Source organism: Anabrus simplex, chromosome 1 (genome assembly GCF_040414725.1).
Source record: "Anabrus simplex isolate iqAnaSimp1 chromosome 1, ASM4041472v1, whole genome shotgun sequence".
Lineage (NCBI taxonomy): Eukaryota > Metazoa > Arthropoda > Insecta > Orthoptera > Tettigoniidae > Anabrus > Anabrus simplex.
Window position 1 is genome coordinate 1,765,690,159 of NC_090265.1, and position 24,055 is coordinate 1,765,714,213.

Sequence of the window (24,055 nt, forward strand, 5' to 3'; positions counted from 1 at the left end):
CTGGCAGACTTCATCCAAGATATTAAGTTTTATACTAGGGTGTTTGCTCTCCACTTCCCTGAGGATCAGATCGTGCAAGCTATTGTTGAAGGGATTTCACCACCCTACAGGTCATATTTGTGTTTCGCGGCGTGCCCGCAAACCTTCTCTGAACTGGAAGCATTAGCCGTCTCTGCGGAAGGAGTTAGGTATGCCGATTCCTTGCGTGTGGCGAAAGAACCCCCGCCTTCCTTTAGTAACACTCGGCCTCCACCTCGCCGACCAGTCAATCCCCGTAAATGTTATGCTTGTGGGTCGCCTGACCATCTGCGGAATAAGTGTCCTCTGATCAAGTCAAGTGGGACAAGGAATGGAGTAGGGTCATCACAAGGCTGTTTTAAGTGTGGGGCCTTCTCACATATCGCCAAGAATTGCCCAAACTCAAATAGCACCCCCTCCTGCTCAACTTCTGGTGCAAATTCCAGCTATTCCAATAATAAAAAGTGACTAGTGGCGTCGGCTGAGCCGACTAATCCATCTTCCCGAGACTTAGCCCCTAGTAAACAGGTTGTAAATGCAGAGAACGACCAGCCTTCAAATTCATCTTTTGAATGCCCTAAAGAGTGTCTTAGGATTGCGGCGGATACCCCCGCACCTGTTCCTTTTCTTAAGATTGAGTTAAATAACGAGCCTATAACAGCTCTCTTAGATTCAGGCAGTGTTTGTTCCATTATTTCGGCTGATTGGTATTCTAAATTGAAATCTGTTTGTAAACTCCCTGACTATGTCTCTTCTCCTGTTCAATATGTTTCGGCTAATTCATCTCCATTAGAAATTCTAGGTTCCATACATGTCAAAATTCGGGTTTTTAAGTTTACATGGAAGATCAAATTGTTTGTGGCCAAGCGTTTGTCTTGCCCCATCATATTGGGAGCGGACTTCATTTCTCACACTGGTCTTGTGCTCGATCTCCAGTGTAGGTCGTGCATATTCAAATTTGCGTCCAATTGTAGAATTCCCTTGTTAAAGTGTAATTCTGTATCATGTTCATCTATTTCGCCTACCCAGGATGAGATGTTGTTAGACCTTAGACATCTACCTGAGGAGCAGGCTGATAGTATTCGGAAACTGTGTCAGTCGTTTCCCGAGGTGTTCTCTGATACTCTTGGTGTTACTGACCTTATTGAATACAAAATTGAGGTCACGGATTCAATTCCTGTCCGTTTTCCACCGTATAGGCTATCTCCACCTAAAATGAAGGCTCTGAAAGAAATCATCGATCAGATGTTGAAGGATGGTATTATTAGGCCCTCTAAGTCAGCGTATTCTTCGCCTATTTTTCTAGTCCCGAAACCCCAAGGAGGCTTCAGGCCTGTCATTGATTACAGGGCTCTCAATCGGAAGGTGGTGTTGCAATCTGTGCCCCTTCCCGACCTTCATTCTTGCTTTTCATGGTTTCGTAAGGCCAAGTTCTTCACCATCTTGGACTTGAATCAGGCCTATAATCAAATTCCCCTTGCCGAAGAGTCTAAACATCTTACAGCGTTTGCCACGGACTGGAATTTATATGAATACAACCGCGTGCCTTTCGGGCTCCCCACGGGGGCAGCTGTGCTCACTAGGCTACTAGATAGGGTCTTTTCCGACATCAAATTTGAGTACTTATATCACTACTTGGATGATGTCGTCGTATTTTCCGAAACCTTTGAAGAACATCTAGATCATTTGCGAGAAGTTCTCAATCGCCTTCGTAAGGCTGGGTTAACTGTTAAGTTGTCCAAGGTTGCCTTTGCTAAGCCCTCTATGTCATTCCTAGGGCATATTGTGTCACCTGATGGTGTAGCAGTCGATCATTCTAGAACACAGGCCATCCGTGATTTTAAACCTCCTAAGGACATCAAAGGTATCGCTAGATTCATTGGTATGGTGAATTTCTTCAGGAAGTTTATTCCTAACTTCGCTAATAGAGCGGCGCCCTTAAACCTTCTTCGTAGGAAAGGCATCAAATTCGAGTGGGGACCTTCTCAACAAGCCGCTTTCGAAGATCTTAAATTAGCTCTCTGTAATGCCCCTGTACTTGCTATGCCTGATTTCTCGAAGAAATTCATCGTCCAAACGGACGCGTCGTCGTCAGCTGTAGCTGCAGTCCTTCTTCAAGAGACTGAACTAGGGAGGCGTCCCATCGCCTATGCATCTAGGACTCTATCGGTTCAAGAAGCCAAGTATTCCATCTATGAGCTCGAAGGGTTGGCAGTCTTATTCGCCTTAGAAAAGTTCCGTCTCTATCTGGAACATGTCAAATTCGACCTGGAGACAGATAATCAAGCCTTAAGCTGGGTCTTAGGTAGGCCGCGTCGTACTGGTCGTATAGCCCGTTGGGCCATCCGTATTTCTGCCTTCCAATTTGATGTACGACATATCAGAGGTACCGAAAATGTTGTTGCTGATGGACTCAGCCGTATGTTTCATAACGACGTCGAGACCCACGAACCGGTCGATAGTTCATCACCTTCCGAGTCCATACTATCTGGTGTTAATGCCATCTTAACAGGTGCTCCCATGCTTTTTAGGGATATTGAGAAATACCAACGTGAAGATCCGACGCTGGCTCCTATAATGGAAACCCTTTCTTCTGGGGAACATGTTGTCCCTTATGTTCTGAGGAATGGTGTTCTATGTTGCCCTTCGAGGCATGATAAGTTGATGAAAGTTGTTGTTCCAGCGGTTCTTGTACCTATGATCTTCAAATACTATCATGAGACCCCATTGGGGGGGCATCTTGGAATCTTTAAAACTCGTGAAAAGATTCGTGAAATGTTCATATGGAAAGGTATGGACGGTGAAATTCGAGAACTTGTAAAAGCTTGTAAATCTTGTTTGATCAGTAAACCCACCATGTCCACTAAAGTAGGCCTTTTGTCTTCTCATCAAGCGTCGCGCCCCATGGAACGCCTGTATATCGATTATGTGGGACCCTTCCCCCAGTCAAAGGGTAATGCCAACAAGTTCATCTTTGTGTGTGTAGATGGTTTTACAAGATTTTCCTGGTTATTTCCGACTAAGCTGGCTACCGCTCAGTCCACCATTACTTGCCTAAATTCTATTTTTGCTTCTTTTGGTCCGTGCCAATACATTGTATCTGATAATGCTAAAGCTTTTACATCAAATCTGTTTCGTAAATTCTGTTTTGACTTGTCCATCTCTCATGTAACTACATCTGCTTATTACCCTCAACCATCTCTGGCTGAACGGGTTAACCGCAATCTCAGGTCCGCACTTATTGCCTATCATCATGAAGATCATTCTAGGTGGGACACGTCCCTGCATTGGTTAGCTTTTGCTTTGAATTCGGCGGTTCATGAATCTCACAAATTTACTCCAGCTTCTTTGATGTTTAAGTTCGTTCCCAACACGCCGCTCTCTAACCTCTGGTCTCTGAATGACATTCTGCCCGAGACAATAGATCCGGACAACATTAAAGATCTTTGGAAGAAGGCTAAAGCTAATCTTAAAGTGTCTCATGAAAAGGTTAGGGAAAGGTATGATCGTGGACGGAGACCCACCACTTTGAAGGTAGGTGACCAGGTTATGGTCAAAAATTTTGTTCCCGCGGGCAAGCTTGCCCCCAGATTTCATGGGCCTTGTATCATTCTCGATTTTCTTACGCCGGTTACCTTATTGCTAAGTAATCCAGCCACCGAGAGGATATTTAGAGTTCACCTGTCCCAGGTGAAACCGGTGTAATTTCTGTGTTAACTTGCTCCATATTATTTTGAAAGGATATGAAGGTTATATTTTTTTTTGAGTTTCACTTTTAAGGCATTCTGCCCCTTCTGTAATATTTTGGTTTTAGATGTAAGCCTTATGTAAAACCTGCCCCGACCCGTTAAACTGCCATCCTGTTCTTGCCACGGCCATTACCACGCTCCCGTCTCCTGCTCCACTCTACACAGTGGCTTAATGAATACCATGAATATCTGCACGCCGCTGGCCCCTCACTCTCTCTACAAGCCTGTACCCTCAAAGAAAATAATTGTCCAACACAATTCTGCCGCCTAGCTTTAATGTTTCAGCGCCCCCGCAGCCGCGCAGCGCCGCGCAGCGACTGGGGAGGGGGATGGGCCCCCTCCTCTCCAGCGAGGACGACATGTGCACGGCGAGCCGGAGCTCACCTCCCGGCCAAGGCTGATGTGCGGCGCACGACCTGCTACATGCCCGCAGCCTGTATCTGTTCACCGCGGGCGCGGCGTACTTCAACACCTCTGCTCCCCTCATAGTGCGGGCGAGCGGTATCTCAGGGTACTTGAGGGGTCCGAGCGGCCTCCGTTGGACGCAAGCTGCAACGGCCGGTCTGGCCATCCGACTCAATCTACATCAACTACATGGACAGTCACCATAAGCAATAATTACATTTGGGAATTTAACAACAATATTTGGTGGACATTGCAAAAACTTTTCTTCACCTTTTAAGCATTAAAGGTTTATCTTCAGAAATTCAACTTCTACAAACATAAAAACTTTACTGCACCGGCAACAACAAAATTTTGAAATTGCAACCAACCAAATTACTAAAATCTTATAAATGCTTCCGCAATTAATCTTAATATCAACATCAAAACTTGGACCTTATTTTGGAAACAAAGCTTATGTTCTTCTGTGTTACCCCTTGGAGGAACTTTTGGGGGGGGAGGTCTGTACCGGGCGGTACACCTCTACTCTGTTTATTTAAAAGTTGCGCCAGTTGAAACTCCTCTTCTGGAGGAAGGTTGAACTTTATCTATTCTATTAATTCTCTACTTTCTCAGAAGATGTCACCACGTGGAAAATTTTGAGTTTTTGAACTGTGTCACTTTTGATGTGTTTTTGTTTCGCTTGAAGTAAGAAGTGTGAACTTTCTCTCCTAGAGGACACTACTGAAGAATTACAATAGTGCAACCTAGTGCGAAATCAAAGAACTATTTTGTTGGAGAAATTTTTATTTCAAAAGTTTGTTTCTTGTTAAATTTCTTTCTGTTATTGTTTAAGTTGGCTGTATACCCCTCTTTTTCCCCTTAGTTTGGATCTAGCCAATCCCGAATTTCTTTAATTAATTTTCCACCAATAATGTGTTTCTTTTTCCTCTATGTAGGGGTTTCTTTTCCCGAACCAATAAAGATTTTGTGGGAGGGTGTTTTATTTCCCCTAACGCCTAGAATCTTCCGCGAGAGGATATAAACTGCTGATTTTGGGGTCTCCGGGCCACTTCTGTTCCATCTTTCAGTGTATTAAGTACATTGCAGGAGGCGGGAAGCGCCTCTTTCCTCGGCAGCGATCTACTACCAGGTAATGGCCTATTAATATCTTCTTTTCTTGCTAGGTCGGCAGTTTAACTCTCGCGGCGGGTTCGAAGCGTTTTCCATCATGTAACCTTTTCCTAAAATGTAACTACTCTTTTCTTCTTTTCTTGTAAAGTTACATATTGGGATAGAGAGTGCTAACCCTCTCGAGCTCCCACTCACATTTGTTTTGAGGTGGACTTATTTCCTCAAACTTTTCTTCGTTTATGTAATGTAAAGTGTTCTTCTCTAAGTCACCTCTGTAGTATGGGATTAGCCCTTGCGTTAGTGGCCCAGAGCCAGATTAGGTTTTAAAAGCAAAGTGTATTAGGAGTGCAAGTTCGCCTCCTCTCAAGTTGTATTTTAGAGGTCATGTATTAATCTTTTCTCACCTAATAGACCTCAGTAGGTTGGGTATTTTACCCCTGTGTATATGTCCTTTGAGGACGACTTGAAAGTTGAGTTTGGTGTGGCCTGGGAGAGGCTTAACTTTAAGAGCGAGTGGCTCTTTTCTAAAACTGAGAGTTGTATGCCTCGAGGAGGCTTTGCTGTGTAATTTGGAGCAAGGGCTCCAGGGTTTGAGTGGGGTCTTCTGCCCCTTTTGTTGAAATTGGTATATCGTAAAGTTGAGCTAGTTGCTCAAGAATTGTATTTTCAGGGCTCGAAGCCCAAATTCTTTAATCCCTGTAATTGTACATTTCAAGTTGTATTTCGGCTACTAAGTACCTGTTCTATTTGTTGTTACCTAATTTTGAAAAGAAAATATAACCTTGTTAAATTTTAAAATTTAATTTCTCTTTAGTAGCTTGAGACCTATTCACCACCCAGCACCTTCTTTCATGCTTAACTACCACAAAAACTCGGTAACAATAATAATAATAATAATAATAATAATAATAATAATAATAATAATAATCAAGAACTCAAAAACAATAAAGTGCCAGGTGAAGATGGGATAGTACTGTATTTGAAACGTGGGAAACTGGAGGAGACAAGGCAATTGAGAACTTACACCGTTTAATCTGCGATATCTGGGAAAATGAAAAAAAATCCCAGGGACCGGTAATGCACCCTTATACACCCGCTCCATAGAAAAAGGGGACCGCACCGACCCAAACAACTACGAGGAATTTCGCTATTGCTATTTTGTCCTGAAGTACTTTCCAAGGCGCTAGGATGAAATGTATAGTGGTTTGTTTTCAGAGAGCAGTCTGTATATCAGTATCAGTATGTGATACGTTTGTCGTTTGTCAGGTTTCAGCCATGAAATAGTGTCATAGTATGGGGTGACATGTGTATCATAACTCAGACTGTAAATAAATCTAAGGCAACAATTAAGCGCTCGCTGAAGTTTCGAAGTCTGCTCTTTTGTTGCGTCTACCAGAATGACGTCACAGTAGTCGAGGACGGGAAGCACTAGCGTTTGTATGAGTTTGACTCTCACATTACAAGGTAAAATATCGCTGTTTCTTTTAACCGAATGAAGTATCGAGAATTTTTTTTTTACACACATTCTTAAGATATTCAGACCAATTTAAAGTTTCGTTCATGGTCACTCCAAGATTTCTCACAGTTTGGCTGAATGGAATAACTCTACCATTCAGTATAACTGGAGGAATAGTTTCGTATCTTAGTGTGGCCAACAATTTTTGAGAGCCAATAATGATTGCTTGTGTCTTGGAGGGGTTAAGAAGGAGGGAATTTTTCAAGGAGTAAGCATTAAGTCGCTGAAGGTCAGCATTGATGCCTGTTATGGCACGAGGCAAATCAGAGGTCTTACAGTGACAGTATTTTTGTAAGTCGTCCGCATAAAGATGGTAGCTACAATTCTTTAAATTATATGAAATGTCGTTTATGTACAGGATAAAGAGCAATGGGCCTAAAACACTACCCTGCGGCGTACCTTCCTTCCTGGTTACCCAGAGAGATGTTTGATCAAGGGTTATAATTCGTTGCGCGCGATTTTTGAGGTACGATGAAAAGGAATTAATAGTTCGTTGATCGAAGTAGTAAGATTGCATCTTGTTTAATAGAATCCGGATGTTTATAGTGTCAAATGCGCTACTGAAATTGAGGAGAGTAAGTATTGTCACCAGTCTTTGGTCCATTGCGTGCCGTATGTCATCAGTCACTTTGAGCAGGGCAGTTGCTGTGCTGTGTCCCTTCTTGAAGCCAGATTGCAATGGGTCTAGGAGAGAATGGCTGTTTAAGTATTAAAACATACGTTAGTATATTGTCTGATGTGCCTCAGAAGTGGTGTTCGCGTGTCACCTACTGGCACGCGTGTCATAGGTTCGCCATCCCTGGAAGCAATACAATTCTAAATTAATCTAAATTCATGAATTCTAATCATAGTCGTCCCTATGTGGGTGGGGGCGGTAGAATAAAACCCACGATATCCCCTGCCTATCGTAAGAGGCGACTAAAAGAGGCCCTCATGGGCTTTGAACTTAGGAGCGTCGGTTGGCTATCACGGGGCCCTTAGCTGAGTCCTGGCATTGCTTCCACCTACTTGTGCCAGGCTCCTCGCTTTTGTCTATCGTATCCAGCCTCCCTTGGTCAACACTTGTTCTTTTCTGACCCTGACGGTATTACGAATGGAGGCCTAGGGAGTCTTTCATTTTCCCGCCCTTTGTGGCCCTTGTCTTCCGTAGGCTGATACTTTCATTTTTCGAAGTGTCGGAACCCTCCCTATTTTTTTCTCTCTGATTAGTGTTATATAGTTGTACTTCCTCTTTAAACAATAATCACCACCACTCTTTTCATAGTCGTGCGGTAAAACTGAATAAAACATAAATGGTCGGAAATTGTATTCTCTATAACTTTTGTTATGTAGTACTTTTCGGCAGGACAAATAACATAGGTATTTTTTTTAAAAACGCTACCATTTCATCCAGGGTGAATACAATTTTTTTCAGCCTAGACTGTAGTTCCTCATTACCCGACTTTACCTACCGATTTTCATTAAATTATCTTTAAATTCTCTTCTCCCGAATATAAGTTAAACGACCCACACGTCCTAGCGAACTCACACGGTCCCCAAATTAATAATTACTAATGTCTTTAACCAGTTAATTCTCAGCTAACATAATCAGAATAAAATGTTTGAATTCTGTGCTCGATGCAGTTAGCTTCAGATTGAATTTGTGTGAAGTATAGCAGCGAGAACACACAATGGGAGAGTAGGAAACAATAGAAGCGAAGGCAGTTCGTGCCCACTGCTGGGCTTACAGAATGTTGTAACAAACAAACAGCACTAAGCACGTTCCGGAGAGAATGAATTCCTTATCAAAGTGTGCTAGCTCTATCAGCTGCCGTTCTAACACCCATTCCGTACCTATTGTTTTATAATGATATTTTATAATCCACAACCATATAAACATGATAATACGGGGTCTTTGGACTACAGCAAACACAGCCGATGGCTATTGCAAGACATCTCCTTGAAACTAACACTCAGTCTGAGAGCTACTACAGTAACCTCCCGTCCACTTGGCCTGGGATCAATCCCCGGATCCACTGCGAATAGAAGACTGGTTTGTAGTGCTGGACCCTGTCTAGAAAGCCAAGAATATCGGTCGAGAGAATTTGTCGTGCTAAACACATGACACCACGTAATCCGCAGGCCTTCGGGCTGAGCAGCGGTCGCTTGGTAGGCCATGGCCCTTCGGGGCTGTTGCGCAATGGCGTTTGGGTTGGGTTGGGTTAGGTTGGTTTGGTTTGGTTTGGTTTGGTTTTAGTGCTGGACACTACGCAGTCCGGAAAGAAAGTGGGTTTAAATTCCTCTCTTGTCAATCCCTGAATTTGTTTTTAATTGTACACCCCCAGATCTCATGTCATCCTCATCATCATCATCGTCATAGGTTGTTCTGCCATCCGGCAGGTCCAATCATGGCTGTGACCTCCTTATCTCTAGATCTTGTGCCCTTTTCTTCACTTCTGCATAATCTTCCTTTCTTTGTCTCATGCTGTCTAATAACTGATATCGTCTCCTTCGTCTTCCTCGTTTTCCTTTTATCATCCCTTCAATTGCTACTCGTAGTAAAGTGCTGTGTCTTAGATTATGCCCTATCCAATTTTTCTTCCTATTTTGGATTACGGTCAGCATGCTCCTCTCTTCTCCCACTGTCTTCACAACTCCCTCATTTAATATTTTATTTTCCCAATTTACTCCTTCAATTCTTCGCCAAATCCACATCTCAAATGCCTCTATTATTCTCTGGTCTTCCTTCCTTAATGTCCATGTTTCAGCGCCATATAGAGCTATACTCCATACGTAACACCTTACAAGTCTCTTCCTCAGATCTTTCTCGAGCGGGCCACAAAACAGTTTTCTCTTCTTGTTGAAGCTTTCCTTGGCTAAGTCAATTCGAGCTTTTATGTCTGTTATAGAGTGAAGGTCTTAAGTCACATTACTTCCAAGATACTTATTCACCTGTTCAGTAATTACTCCCCCTATTTTGAATGTCGCTTTTTCACCTTTACCTCCAAGTATCATGAATTTGGCTTTGTTTTTGTCTAAATGCTGTCAAATAAAACGGTTGCACATGATATGGCAGTAATAGGTGAAAATGTGAAGGTCCTCCGCAAAATGTGGAGAAGATTAAACAAAACGTGTGCAGAGTATGCTTTTCTTTGGATTTTTTCCAGTTCTTGAATCAAGTAATCCTGGTGAGGGTCCCATACACTGGAAACATACTCTAGTTGGGGTCTTACAAGGTACTTATATGCCCTCTCCTTTACATCTTTACTACAACCCCTACATGCGCCCATAACCATGTGCAGAGATGCGTACCCTTTATTTACAATCATATTTATGTGATTTCTGCAATGATCTTTCCTTATACTAACACCTAGCTACTTACAATGATCCCCAAAAGGAACTTTCACCCCATCAACGCAGTAATTAAAAGTGAGAGCACTTTTCCTATTCGTGAAACTCACAACCTGACTTCTAACCTGGTTTATCATCATACCATTGCCTAATGCCCATCTCACAACATTATCGAAGTCACTTTGCATTTGCTCACAATCTTGTTACTTATTTATTACTCTGTCCAGATTAACACAATCTGCAAAAAAACCTTATCTCCGATTCCACTTCTTTACTCATATCATTTATATATATAAGAAAACATAAAGGTCGAATAATACTGCCTTGAGGAATTCCCCTCTTAATTTTACAGGGTCAGATAAAGATTCTTCTACTCTAATTCTCTGAGTTCTATTTTCTAGAAACAGAGCAACCCATTCAGTCACTCTTTTGTCAGGTCCAATTGCACTGATTTTTGCCAGTAGTCTCCCATGATCTACCCTGTCAAGTATCTTAGATAAGTCAATCACGATACAGTCTATTTGACCTATTCGTGCATATATGGAAAATTTGCTTCTCATTACTGGATATTCTGAACTAGGGACATTCACAGCAGGGACATTCTCAGCAGTGGACATTGTGAGTACGAAACATTCTCAGTAGCGAATTTTCTCAACAGCAGACATTGTCAATAACGGATATTCTCCACGTTTTAGTTCCATACAATACCACCCTACAGACGAAAGTCTTCAAAGCCATCTTTGTAATTCCTATATCAATGTTCAAAGTGAGCAATTTTATTTTTCGTAAGAAAGGCCTTGTCTGCATTTTATTTTATTTTCTTTTGGAATATGCATTTTCATCTTGCACTCCTCCCCTCAAGACTCTCCATACCATTGAGTGAAGAGTAAAATAAAAACGTATTTAAATAAAATAAAATTCACCCTCATTCATGCATTTATGTACACCTCTGTATAGTGTCTGTGAAAATGGAGGAGAACTCTGTACAGACTTATGATAAAAAAATTCTACACTGATATAGGCTAGCATAACATAGAAATAACGAGTATGTTGCACCCGACAGGGGCATGATCCAAGGACCTTTGGTTAATACTGATTCTTGAAATTATGGACGCAATGCTATGTAAAAAAAAAGGGAGACCGAAATTAATTAATATCCGCATCATTAAGACAGATATATTGAGTCTTTTAAAGTTATTTTACAGGATTTCTTTGTTTGCGACCTATTGCGCAATACATTTCTTCATGCAGTGGGGGTCAGCAGTGGAAGGCAAGTCCATCTAGACCCAGGAGGGGCTATGATTGGGGATTCACCGTGATGTAACTCGAGAGAAGACGTCCCTTCCTCAAGACTCAGAGAATGAGGGGAAACCAACTTTTTCGAAACGAAATATGGGAGCCATCTTTAATTCGGACTAGCCAACCTAATTATCTACGATGCAAAATTTAATCAAATATGAATTGTGGAGTCGTTCTTCGTTTTAAAAGAGACAACTATAATTGAGACATTTATTTAGAGTCTCTAATATCCTATTACTCGCTAATTTTTGTAGGGAGAAAGAATACAGGCTCAGCTGTGCGTGGAAAATTACCGAGGGCCATCTGGTTATCGTCACCACACATCCTCGAGACGGGACTTCACCCTAGCAGAGAGGGGGAGGCAGGACAAACATTAATTAATTAAAGGAGATCCAACGAGGGATAATCGTACGGATATGTCTCGATCACGTCAGATGAATACTGGTCACCTGATCGTCGTACTATTAAACCTCAATGTGCCGTGGATAGGCCATATACAGATTTGGGGAGAGGGAAAGTGCCTCCTTGTAAAAACCACTGCAGTAAGGGAAGCGCTTCATTCGGGACTCTCAGCTTGCCGATGGCGGGGCTATGTTTGCTAAGCTCTCATTAATTCCTTGTTCAAGAGAATTTAACTTCAATTTCAAGTGAAATAATAGAATTTGCATTAATAGTGTATAGATTTGATCTCCGTGATATATCGCGAACATTCAGTGCGGAAAGTAATATTATTATTGTTATTACTATAGCACGATAGTATTAGGTAGCGACAAAAGTTATAGTGGCTGAGAGATAGAGGGAATTCGGTTCTGAACCGCGGACTACGTAGTAGTATCCGGGATCGTGACCGGACGTTCATGCTGAACGCTATTAACCAGAGTGTGAAATTAAACAGTGACGTTTGTGCACAGGATTAATGCCAGCGGCTCCACCAGCAAGGAACTATGGACCCCAGCCTGAAGGTGGAATAGAACTGCAAATGATCACTACGGTGCCCATGGATCAACACTAAACCCAGGATGGACCTCCTGAGTTGATGAAGGTGTCATCAAGTGATAGAGATGAGTATGAATCATATTATCTGGCATGGTTAGAGGGGATGGGAAAGGTTTATCATAAGCTGACACTATACAGGTTAGGGATGTAATTTCATTTGAATATGAAGTGCCATAATGGGCACGTAGTTGTTAATTTCTATTTCATATAGTCAATAGCAGGTCTGAGTGATTAATTGTAAATAATTTAATAACTATATTATGTTAGTCTTGCAGGTGGTAGAGATTTATTCATTTATTTTATCTTGGGGAACCTTAGGTCGATTATTGCGTCAGAAGACCAGTAGTAATGAGTCTAGTGTAATTCCAGCTAGATTGTAGTTAGTCTAATATTGATAAGTGCATGACTGGTAAAGGGGTACGTATTATGTTACGTGAAGGCACAGAGCTACGGGAATTGTCGACGGAACTGATACGCCAAGGCCTCCCCTGAAATATTTAGATAGGGAGTGTTATAATCTAAGTTGGATTATTTGATAAAATTTATCAGGATTTAATTAAAATTCGAGTGTGAGATGAATATTGTGTGAATATTGAATTGATTATTGTATTGCCGTGTGACGATAAAGTAACCGAGTGCTAACCATCAATTAATTAGGAGTTATTAATTAGGTGTTAATTACCGTTTGAGTACGTAATTATATTGTAATTTCGAAGTAGATTCCGCACGAAAGACTGGTATGATCCAAGCACCAGATAAATCACGTGGGAAGGCAGTGTAAAATGGAAGAATTAATAATAATAATAATAATAATAATAATAATAATAATAATAATAATTGTACCGGGCGGTACACCTCTACGACGCAAGTTCAAATCTTGCGCCAATTGAAACTCCTCTACAGGAGAAACCCTGAACTGTAACAACTGAATCAACTCTCCTGTTTATCAGAAGATGTCACTGGGTGTTTTTGATTTGCTTTTGTTGATCAAGAAGTGTGGACATTCTCTAACAGATGTCTCTACTAAAAAACTATGATAATGCACTCTGGTGCGAAGGAATTAACTTTCTTGGAGAAATTTTGTATTCATAAGTTTTGTCTTTACTAAATTTAGTTCTTTCATTTGGGGGTTGGCAATATTAATATTTCTTTCCGCCTGTTTTCAATTTAACCAATCCTAAATTTCTGTAATTAATTTCCCACCAATAAGGTGTTTCTTCGTCGATTTGTGTGTAACTTTTGCTGTTAACCAATAAACGATTTGGGCGGGTCTTAATCATTCATGAAAGGTCTCGAATTTTCCGCGAGGGTATAAAAACTGCTGATTTTCTTGTCTCCGCGCCACTTCAATAACATTTAGCTTAGCGTGTGGATATGTAGCAGGGGGCGGGAAGCGCCTCTTCCTTCGGGCAACAGATCTTCAACAAGGTAATGGCCATTTAACATCTATTCTTGCTAGCTCGGCAGTTTAACTCGCGGGGAAGGTTCGAAACCTTTAATATGTAACCCATCTCTTTAAAATGTAAATCCCTTTTCAGTCTATGTAAAAACTACAAATTTCTTCAACTGTAAATCGGGGATAGAGAGTGCTTTACCCTCTCGAGCTCCCCTTCATTTTTGAATTTGAGGTGACTATGTTCTCGTAACCGTTTCTCTCTTCCTTCTTAATGTGTTAAATTTATTTTGTATACTAGCCAACTCCATAGATTGGGATTAGCCCCTGTGTAATCGGCCTAGTGCCTATTAGGTTTTAAAATGTGTATTTAGGAGAGTTAACTCACGCCTCCATTCCTTTTGCATTTAGGGCCATTTAATGTAACCTATTATTTTTCATTTTAGGCCCAGTAGAGTGGGTACAAGTTACCCCTGTTTATTTATAAGTGTGCCTTGAGGGCAGTTTGTAGTAAAGTCCGTTTATGACCTCCTAATAGGCTTGAAAGATTGAGAGCGGGTCAGCTCTTTCTGGTATTTTGAAAGGTACCTCGGGAGGCGTGACATTTTGATTGCTGGGAGCTAGTGCTCCATGTAATTAGGGGCGTTCTGCCCTTTGGTATTTTGTGGTTGTGAGCTGAGAGCTCAAGGATTGACGAATTTGGGCTCGTAGCCCAGAATTTGTAAAGACCCCTTAACTTGTGCTTTCTTTTGTAAAGTTGCATTGTACCTGATTTTCTTTGTTATTTCACCTAGTGAAAATTGTTAAATGTTGTTATCTGTTGAAAATATAACCTTTATTTAAATTTTAAATTAGTCTTTAAGACTTGTAGTTAGACCCATTCCAGCCCGTACCTTCTTTCACCTCAGACTTCCACGGATAACTCCGTAACAAGTGGTAGCAGAGCGTGGGTGTGGGTCTCATTTAGCCCCTTTTGACGGCTAAACATTGCTTTGCTTTTGTACTTTAACCATTTACTCAGTCGCTGGAATTTTTCGATTTTTCTAAATTTGTAAAGTTCTGTCATCATGTCCGGACCTCGCGATGTCCTCCATCCCGGCTATTTGCGCAAGGAGGAATTGATCTATGAATTAACAATTAGAAATGTTCAATCTGGAGGCACGGTTGCGGTAGATACCAATAAGCTTAAAGATTCCCTTGATTTGCCTATTACCATCCCAACTTTGGGAGAGAAAGAGATTGACGACGCTCTCTCCACGATCACTGATAATGCTACTGAGCTAGCATCTGTAGTTAGTTCTTTTGAAGGGGGTGATCCATCACCTAATCAACTTCAACGTGTACAAGCTAGATTGTACCATTTTTCCAATAGAGTTAGTGATCTATTGTCTCTTAAGTTGAATGATATTCAAGGGAAGGAAGCTAGTGCTGTTCTCGAAAATCTTTCTAAATTGTCCAGGAAGGTTAGCCTATTGTTAACTGGAGCAGTACCCCCCAAAACCGACCAACCCACTCTGGTAAACGTAGTTAGCGAGGAAGAGTCTTCTAAAGGAGAAGAAAATAGGAAATCTGTAGGAGCTCAACAAACCTCTGCCCCATTAGAAAACGAATCTGAACTATATTTTTACACTCACGATCCAGTGTGAATTGAACCTTCTCGTGTGTCCACAATATTATACGACACTAGAAATCTTGATCGAGTGTTAAGCCTCATATCAACTGAACACCTGACTCGACGTGGTACATAGCCCGACGTTGGAGGCGGTACGTGTTTCGACGAGGGATGTAATACGTGGTTCGACGAGGGATGCAATACGTGGTACAGCGAGGGATATGGAACGAGGTACGAGGTTGGAGGTGGTAGTTTGTTCGTCGTGGTGCTGATAACATGTCTATCTGTAAGGTGCACAGCCCAGAGGCTGTTTGGATCCTCAAATACCACCACCAAAGGCTATGCTGCTATCCCGATGACAGCACCAAAATTAGGCGTAGTAGGCAAGATGAGGAGTCAGGTAGTTCACCATTGCTTTCCTCAAGTGGCCAGACAGTGCTATTGCCGCACGATTAACCCTATGAGCAACGCGTTTCATAACAATCAAGACACACTGGTTGTGCTCTAATGTCATTACTCAGTACCACTCATACCCAGCAGCTTCATACTGTCACAGCCATGGATGAGACTGACACTTCAGTGGAAGCTGCACTTTGCTCTGCTCTGTGCCAAGATACAGATCGTTGGAGTTCCAGTTGCTGCTCATGGAGCCGCATTCACCAGTTCTAGCCTACAAAACTCTCAGGTGATATGAGTGCATTTAGCATTTTAAACTGGTAAAAAGCAAGTGATTACTTTAAAAACTATTGCACTGGACAATCATTGACTTACTGAAGGGACACTGTTTCAAACCATTCTTTTAAAGTGCTACGTTAACCACAAATTACTAAGTGCCAATTGATGAAAATTCATTTTCGTGTGATAATTAATTTAATAATTTAAACATACTTTAGGCATTGATTTAAAAAGACTGTAGGTTTCATATGAAAGTGATTTGTGAAAATAAGTGTTTATTTTTGAACATTCTAAAGATTTATTAAACTACATTCAAATGAATTTCATCAAGAAATAAGTTTATTTTTCAACTTTATTTATATCAGAGAGTTTTCTGAATTTCAATTTTGGGTTTTCTATACATGAAAGAATATATATTCAAGTCATTTTATCAGTTTTAAATGCGACATAAGAATAAGGTTATTTTTTAATAAATTTTCATTGGCAAAACATCTATTACTTCGCCCTGTGAACTCCTTTCTCTGTACCGGCTCCGAAGAATCGTTCATTACCTGAGACCTTTCCCATGCTCAATAGCCCAACAACTTTTCCTGGTACAATATGTTTAGATTAAGATTATTAAATAAAAAAAAAGACATTCCGTGTTTGTTAAAAATGTACTTGCAGAATTTAGAATGAAAAATGGTTTCCAAATAGAATGAATTCAGTGAACCCGCAATGGACATTCTGAAGAAAGAAATTGAAATTAGTATAACTGGAATCATATTTGCTTAACCACACACGAGGGTTAAAGAAATTGGAATGTGGAAATTTACCTCAGTTGGCTTTGCAGTGGGCCTATATCATTAAAGTCCTTTCTTAGGCGTAAAGGATCGTCGATTTTCAAACAGCACGTTCTTCGAGAAACTTCTCTCCACACCAACGGACTTGAATCGAGTGAGACTTTCCTCTTCAGAAACACGCACATCAAAACTGTCTGTCTGTCTTCAATATTTCTTAACTTGCATATAATTCTGTAAGAAGAAAGTCAGTTCCCGGACGAAACTATCTTTACATCGGTCTGTTTTCAGACCAACTTTGCTTTACGGGAGTGAAATCTGGGTGGACTCAGGATATCTTATTCATAAGTTAGAAGTAACAGACATGAAAGTAGCGAGAATGATGGCTGGTACAAACAGGTGGGAACAAAGGCAGGAGGGTACTCGGCACGAGGAGACAAAGGCCAAATTAGGAATGAAATCGATGAATGAAGCTGTACTCATAAATCGTTTTCGGTGGTGGGGTCATGTGAGGCGAATGAAGGAGGATAGGTTACGTAGGAAAATAATGAACTCTGTTATGGAGGGTAAGAGAAGTAGAGGGAGACCAAGACGACGATGATTTGACTTAGTTTCTAATGATTAATAGATAACATGTATAGAACTAAGTGAGGCTATAGCACTAGTTATAAATAGAGGATTGTGGCGACGTTTACTAAATTCTCAGACGCTTGCAGACTGAACGCTGAAAGGCTTAATGGTCTATGATGATGATGTATCTATGTCTTTCTTCAAGCACTTGTTTCATTTTTCATTTCATCTTCTCACTTTTCAGTAATGGTTCAAATATATGTATTTAGTAGAGAAAAGATGTTTAAGAGGTGATGCATGAACTAATGAAAATTCGAACTGGGAATGGACAGTAAAACTCTAGTCTAAAGGAAGTAATGTTACAAATAAATCCGCAAAGACCTAAAAAATTCCTTAAAAGGACCAATAAGTCAAGAAACGCCGAAGTCAGAGAGAGGAGATTTCTCAGGAAGATGTTACGCATGATTCTGTGCTCTACGAATATATGGAGACGCTTTCTGATTGTGCCAGGAAAAGGAGAGTAACTTTCTATTGCCATAAAGTAAGCCTGCCTCCCAAAACATTGACAAATCGCCTGCTCATTTTCTGGCAGAACAAGAAGGTTCGTACCACTTGGCTGGTGGTTGTGATGATTATTTTTTTAAAAAGGAAGTACAACGAGGCAATCATCCTCTATATAACACTAATTAGAGAGAGAATATTGAAGGGATCCGACACTTCGAAAAATGAAGATGTCGGTCAAAGTGGGGCAAGCGCCACGAAGGGCGTGGAAATGAAAGATTCCCTAGCCCTCGTAAACCTAATAGCGTCGGGGTCGGAAAAGAACAAGAGTCAACCAAGGGAGGTCGGAGAGCGTAGATGAAAGTGAGGAGCCTGGCACAAGTAAGTGGAAGCAATGCAAGGACTCGGCAAAAGCCCCGTCGTTACCAATCCACGCTTCAATGTTCAGAGCCCCGGCGGCCCCTATTAGTCGCCTCTTACGATAGGCAGGGGCTACCGTGGGCGTTATTCTACTGGCCCCACCCGCAGGAGGACCACTTGGCTGGCACAAACTGAGAATGACATTTGAACAACTGGGAATATCAGATCTTCAAGACAGACGGACTGTACGATATATCCTGAAAGAAGTCCATGGGTTTCAGGAAAAATCCCGGAAGAAAGGTACCCCCTGGACAGGATAAAGAAAGGTGTGACACCGGAAGAAAATGCAGGAATACTGGGCAAATATTAGAGCCCAGTAGTTGAACAAGCGTGGTCCAAAGTAGGTCCATTCGAACCAAGAAGAAGAAGAAGAAGAAGGAGAAGAAGAAGAAGAAGAAGAAGAAGAAGAAGAAGAAGAAAATCCACAATTTTCTGGCATACAATGACCCAGAATGAACATACAGTGGAACCTCGCTATCTCAAATCACCTGGCGAGCTAAATTTTATTCCGAGTTATCAAAATTTCGTGCAATGGAGAATGCGGTTTTCGAGTATCTATAGCACATAAGTGAATCATATGTATCTACGGGCTTATACTGAATAACCTACATTATTTTTAACAGTATTTAAAAATATACAAATAAACTCTATTTTACGGCATTACTTTAATTATAACCCTCGTAATAGTAACTCTTTAGAAGACAGGATACAGTACATACAGTAGTGAAACAAGAAGCATACCTCCGTTAACACCTTTAGAAAATAATCCGTTGGTCTCTTCTGTTTGTTACGGTTAACATTTCCTCCTTTCACGTTGAAACTTGTCGTCAATACCACTCAGACGAGATTTTTTTTTGCTAGTTGCTTTACGTCGCACCGACACAGATAGGTCTTATGGCGACGATGGGACAAGAAAAGGCTAGGAGTGGAAAGGAAGCGGCCGTGGCCTTAATTAAGGTACAACCCCAGCATTTGCCTGGTGTGAAAATGGAAAACCGCGGAAAATCATTTTCAGGTCTGCCGATAGTGGGGTTCGAACCTACTATCTCACGAATACTGGATAGTGGCCGCACTTAAGCAACTGCAGCTATCAGACGAGATTCGTGAACGGAGCTTGTCATCCGTGACTTCGGGGATTGCTTTCTTATTTGAGCGGTAATTAATTCACACCCGAGAAACAGTGAGGCTTCACCGAATTTTCCGATCACTTGACGTTTTTGTTTCTCGGTTCCCGTCATATTAGCTCCCAGCATCACTCTAACCCTTTCTCTACTTGTTAACTGTTACTAACACACCACAAATGCCGTATTACACAGTTAATCCCAAACCAAATCCCATGGCACAACACCCCCCGAAGGGCCATGACCTACTAAGAGACCCCTGCTCAGCCCGATGGTCTGCAGATTATGAGGTGTCGTGTGGTCGGCACGACGGATACTCTCGGCCGATATTCTTGGCTTTCTAGACCGAGACCGCCATCTCACCGTCAGATAGCTCGTCAGTTGTAATCACTTAGGCTGAGTGGACCTCGAACCAGCCTTCAGATGCAGGTAAAAATCCCTGACCTGGCCAGGAATCGAACCCGGGGCCTCCGGGTAAGAGGCAGGCACGCTACCCCTTCATCGCGGGGGCTAGAGAGTTAATGTTGCACAAAATTCGAGTTACAGGTTTTTTTTCTTTTTTCTTTTTGCTTCAAGGGAGGAAATGTTTGCTTCGTAACCGAATTTCGACTAATAGAGGTTCGAGATATCGAGGTTCGACTGTAGATTATGTTGGGCCTCGTGTTCGGACATTCGAGAGAAAAAAAGAGGATTTTTACTCAACTTCCAAGCCCTAGCGATGAGCCGAGTGCTAATAACAATCTCTATGCACACAAGGTGAGTTTGGGCGAGGCACCACTACTCGACTCAGTCAAGTACCGAAACTGACCTCAGACCCTAAATGCTAAGGAGCAATTAATGTAAGAGTAATTTGTTTAATAGCGCGTGCTCCCTCCTCCGTGCTGACGTAACGAGCTGTCAGATCAAGACAAGACGTGTACCGTTCATGCACTAGCGCCTCGGTACGTCAGTTTAAAACCTGCTGTGCTGTCTCGAGTAGGACGGAAGCGTATAAATAAAGAAGGTAAAAACAATTAGCCAAGAACAACAAGAGTGGAGTGTGTGCATTGCGCTACATCGCGATAAGAAGACTGGTATGAGTTCCTTTTACGGCCAGAGCGGTGCTGTGTATGCAAGCCGGGTGGTCGGCGGCGGCGTCGCGAGGCGGCATTCCTGTGAGTGGCGCCAGGCGTTCACTCGGCTTGGCGCGCTGCCTGACCCACATTTGTCATCCCAGTAGCCACAGCCACCAGCTCTCTCTTTGAATGTACACCCTCATTAGTGGAAATGTCAGCGCCAGAGTTCGAGCCTCCAATTCGACAGAGAGTGAAGGTGTTCTCTAAGACATTCGAGAATGGTTGCCTAGCTGCACTTCCTCTTAAAACAATAATCACCACCATCACCAGCACCAAGATCTAAGACATGCAGTTTTGGAAATATTGTCAAATTGATTAATTTTATTTCTTACTTTTCTTCTGACCAAGGTGATGTCTGTTGGAAAGAAACCGAAGATGATTGAATGTCCTTTTTTTTCTGTTCTTTTCTTTTCTTCTGAAGAAGGTGATGTTTGTTGGGAAGAAACCTAAGATAATTGAATATTTTTCTTTTCTTTTTTTGTTTTCTTCTAAGGTGATGTTTGTTGGGAAGAAACGTAAGATAATTGAATATTTTTCTTTTCTTTTTTCTTTTCTTCTGGGTACGGTGATGTCTGCTGGGAAAAAAACCTAAGATAATTGAATATTTCTCTTTTCTTTCCTTTTTTCTTTTCTTCTGAAGAGGGTTGTGTCTGTTGGGAAGAAACGTAAGATAATTGAATATTTTTCTTTTCTTTTTTGGTTTTCTTCTAAGGTGATGTTTGTTGGGAAGAAACATAAGATAAATTAATATTTTTCTTTTCTTTCTCTTTTTTTTCTTCTAAGGTGATGTTTGTTGGGAAGAAACCTAAGATGATTCAATATTTCTGTTTGCTTTTCTTTCTTCTTTTCTTCTGAGTACGGTGATGTCTGCTGGGAAGAAACCTAAGATGATTGAATATTTCTGTTTTCTTTTCTTTTCATTTCTTTTCTTTTCTTTTCTTTTCTTTTCTTTTCTTTTCTTTTCTTTTCTTTTCTTTTCTTCTGAGTACGGTGATGTCTGCTGGGAAGAAACCTAAGATGATTGAATATTTCTGTTTTCTTTTCTTTTCTTATAAGATGATGTCGAATGTAAATGCAAAAGCTAAAAGTTTCCACCTTTTCAGTACTCATTTATTGTAACAACAATGACATAGATTCGGAACTAGTTTCGGTCTCTCTACCGATCACATTTAGCCAAAATTTTAACTTTAAAAATAAGTAATGGCATACAACAATAAAATAAGTGTTATACAAGCAAAAGTTCACAATGTAAGAATGTATCATGAAAGTTCTATACACGACGATTAAAAATATGTTGAATGGAGGACGTGTGACTATATTTGTTGAATTTTGGTGCTAGATCACATTATTAAAAATGTTCATCACAGTTTTAGTCAGATACAAAAGGTTGAACTTATTGAAAGCTTCAATTTAAAAAATTAAAATATCGACACCTAGAAAGTTCTTCTTAGTACCAAGTTACAATTGATCGAATGTAAACACAGTCATGAAATATTCAAATGGGACACGCTTGCCCCACGGTGTTGAATGTTGTGTTTGCTTTCCAAAACGGATCGCTGAAGTTGTTCGTCTGAAAGAGCGCAAGCGAGGATTTAGAAGAAAAACAGAGGAAGAAATAATAAGAGATAACTATGAGACTCACCCCAAACATAAAGCTGAAGCGTGCAAACGGTGTCGAGTTTTAGATCGGTTGGGAAATAAACCTAAGATGATTTGAGTGTCAGGTGGGAACTGCGAAACAGGAACTGGTAGAACATTTCAAGTACTTTTTTTTTTTTGCTAGTTGCTTTACGTCGCACCGACACAGATAGGTCGTATGGTGACTATGGGACAGGAAAGGCCTAGGAATGGGAAGGAAGCGGCCGTGGCCTTAATTAAGGTAAAGCCCCGGCATTTGCCTTGTGTGAAAATGGGAAACCACGGAAAACCATCTTCAGGGCTGCCGACAGTGGGGTTGGAACCCACTATCTCCCGGATGCGAGCTCACAGCAGCGCTTCTAACCGCACGGCCAAGTCGCCCGGTATTTCAAATACTAAGGATGCGTATTCTCCCCAAATGGTTCTATACTACATTAAGCGAAATCTAATCACGCTTATGCACTGGGGTCACTGTTGCGCTCAACGGTGTTCTATAAGTAATAATAATAATAATAATAATAATAATAATAATAATAATAATAATAATAATAATAATAATAATAATAATAATAATATAATATCCTACGAGAAAACCAAGTACATGGAAAATCTACGTCAAAATAGCAAAAGAACTCCGCTAGAGATGGAAAACGGCACATTTTCACAGGTACCCTCCTTCAAATACCTTGGAGAAATTCTACTACCATCAGGATTAGACAGTAGTGCCAATGTAGAAAGAAACACCAAACTACATAAGGCATACAGACTGACGTGGAATTACTACAACAAAAGAGTCATATCGCGTAATGCAAAATTACGACACTACAAGACAGTTGTATTGCCCGAAGCTTTATATTGCCTCAGAAACCATATGCTTTGGTGGTCACTCTAAAATTACAGAAATTGAAAAGCAGGAGCGGAAAATTCTCAGGAAAATTTATGGTCCTACGAGAGAAAATGGAATGTGGATTAAGAGGAGAACAGCGGACCTCTACTCCTTCACCGACAAGTTTACTGATGCCGTACGGAAAAGTCGCCTTAATTTCTATGGCCATATCTACAGAATGAACAGCGACAGACTAACTAAAAGATTATTCAAAGTAATCAACTCAAAGAAGGTCAAAATAAAATGGCTAGAAGAAACTATGGCGGACCTCCAAGAAATAAATATCACAGACGACATCATGGAAAATCGTGGAGCTTTTAGAACAAAAGTAGCCAATCATAAATTTAGGGAGAAACCAAAAAAGACAACTGGTAGGAAGTGGTCGACAGAACGCAAGATGCAACACAGTGCATTCATGAAGAGATTTTGGGAGGATAAGAAGGCACAAACCATCAAACCAACTAACAAGTTCAAACGCGCTCTATGAATGGGCATAACGAAGAAAGAAGAAAGAGTAATAATAATAATAATAATAATAATAATAATAATAATAATAATAATAATAATAATAATAATAATCAGCAAGTATACACTGGCAGAAGATATTCAAAGACAGTGGCACTCCAATCATGCTTTCGTGTACAGCTGCTATACCGAAAACTCTGGGGGAACGACCGGAGGAGTTGGATGTCAACATCAACATCTACAAGACCATGCAGAAGACGGTGGTTATTGCCACGACTGGAATTGTTCGGAAATATATGGGTTCAAATTCTGCGTAAAAATGTAGTGTAAATTAACGTTTATTGTGCTTTGATTTCTTAAATCTGTACCATTGCTTGAATATCATTCCCATGAAAGTTTGCAAAATAAATAAATAATAATAGACTGGGCGAGTTGGCCGTGCGGTTAGGGGTGCGCA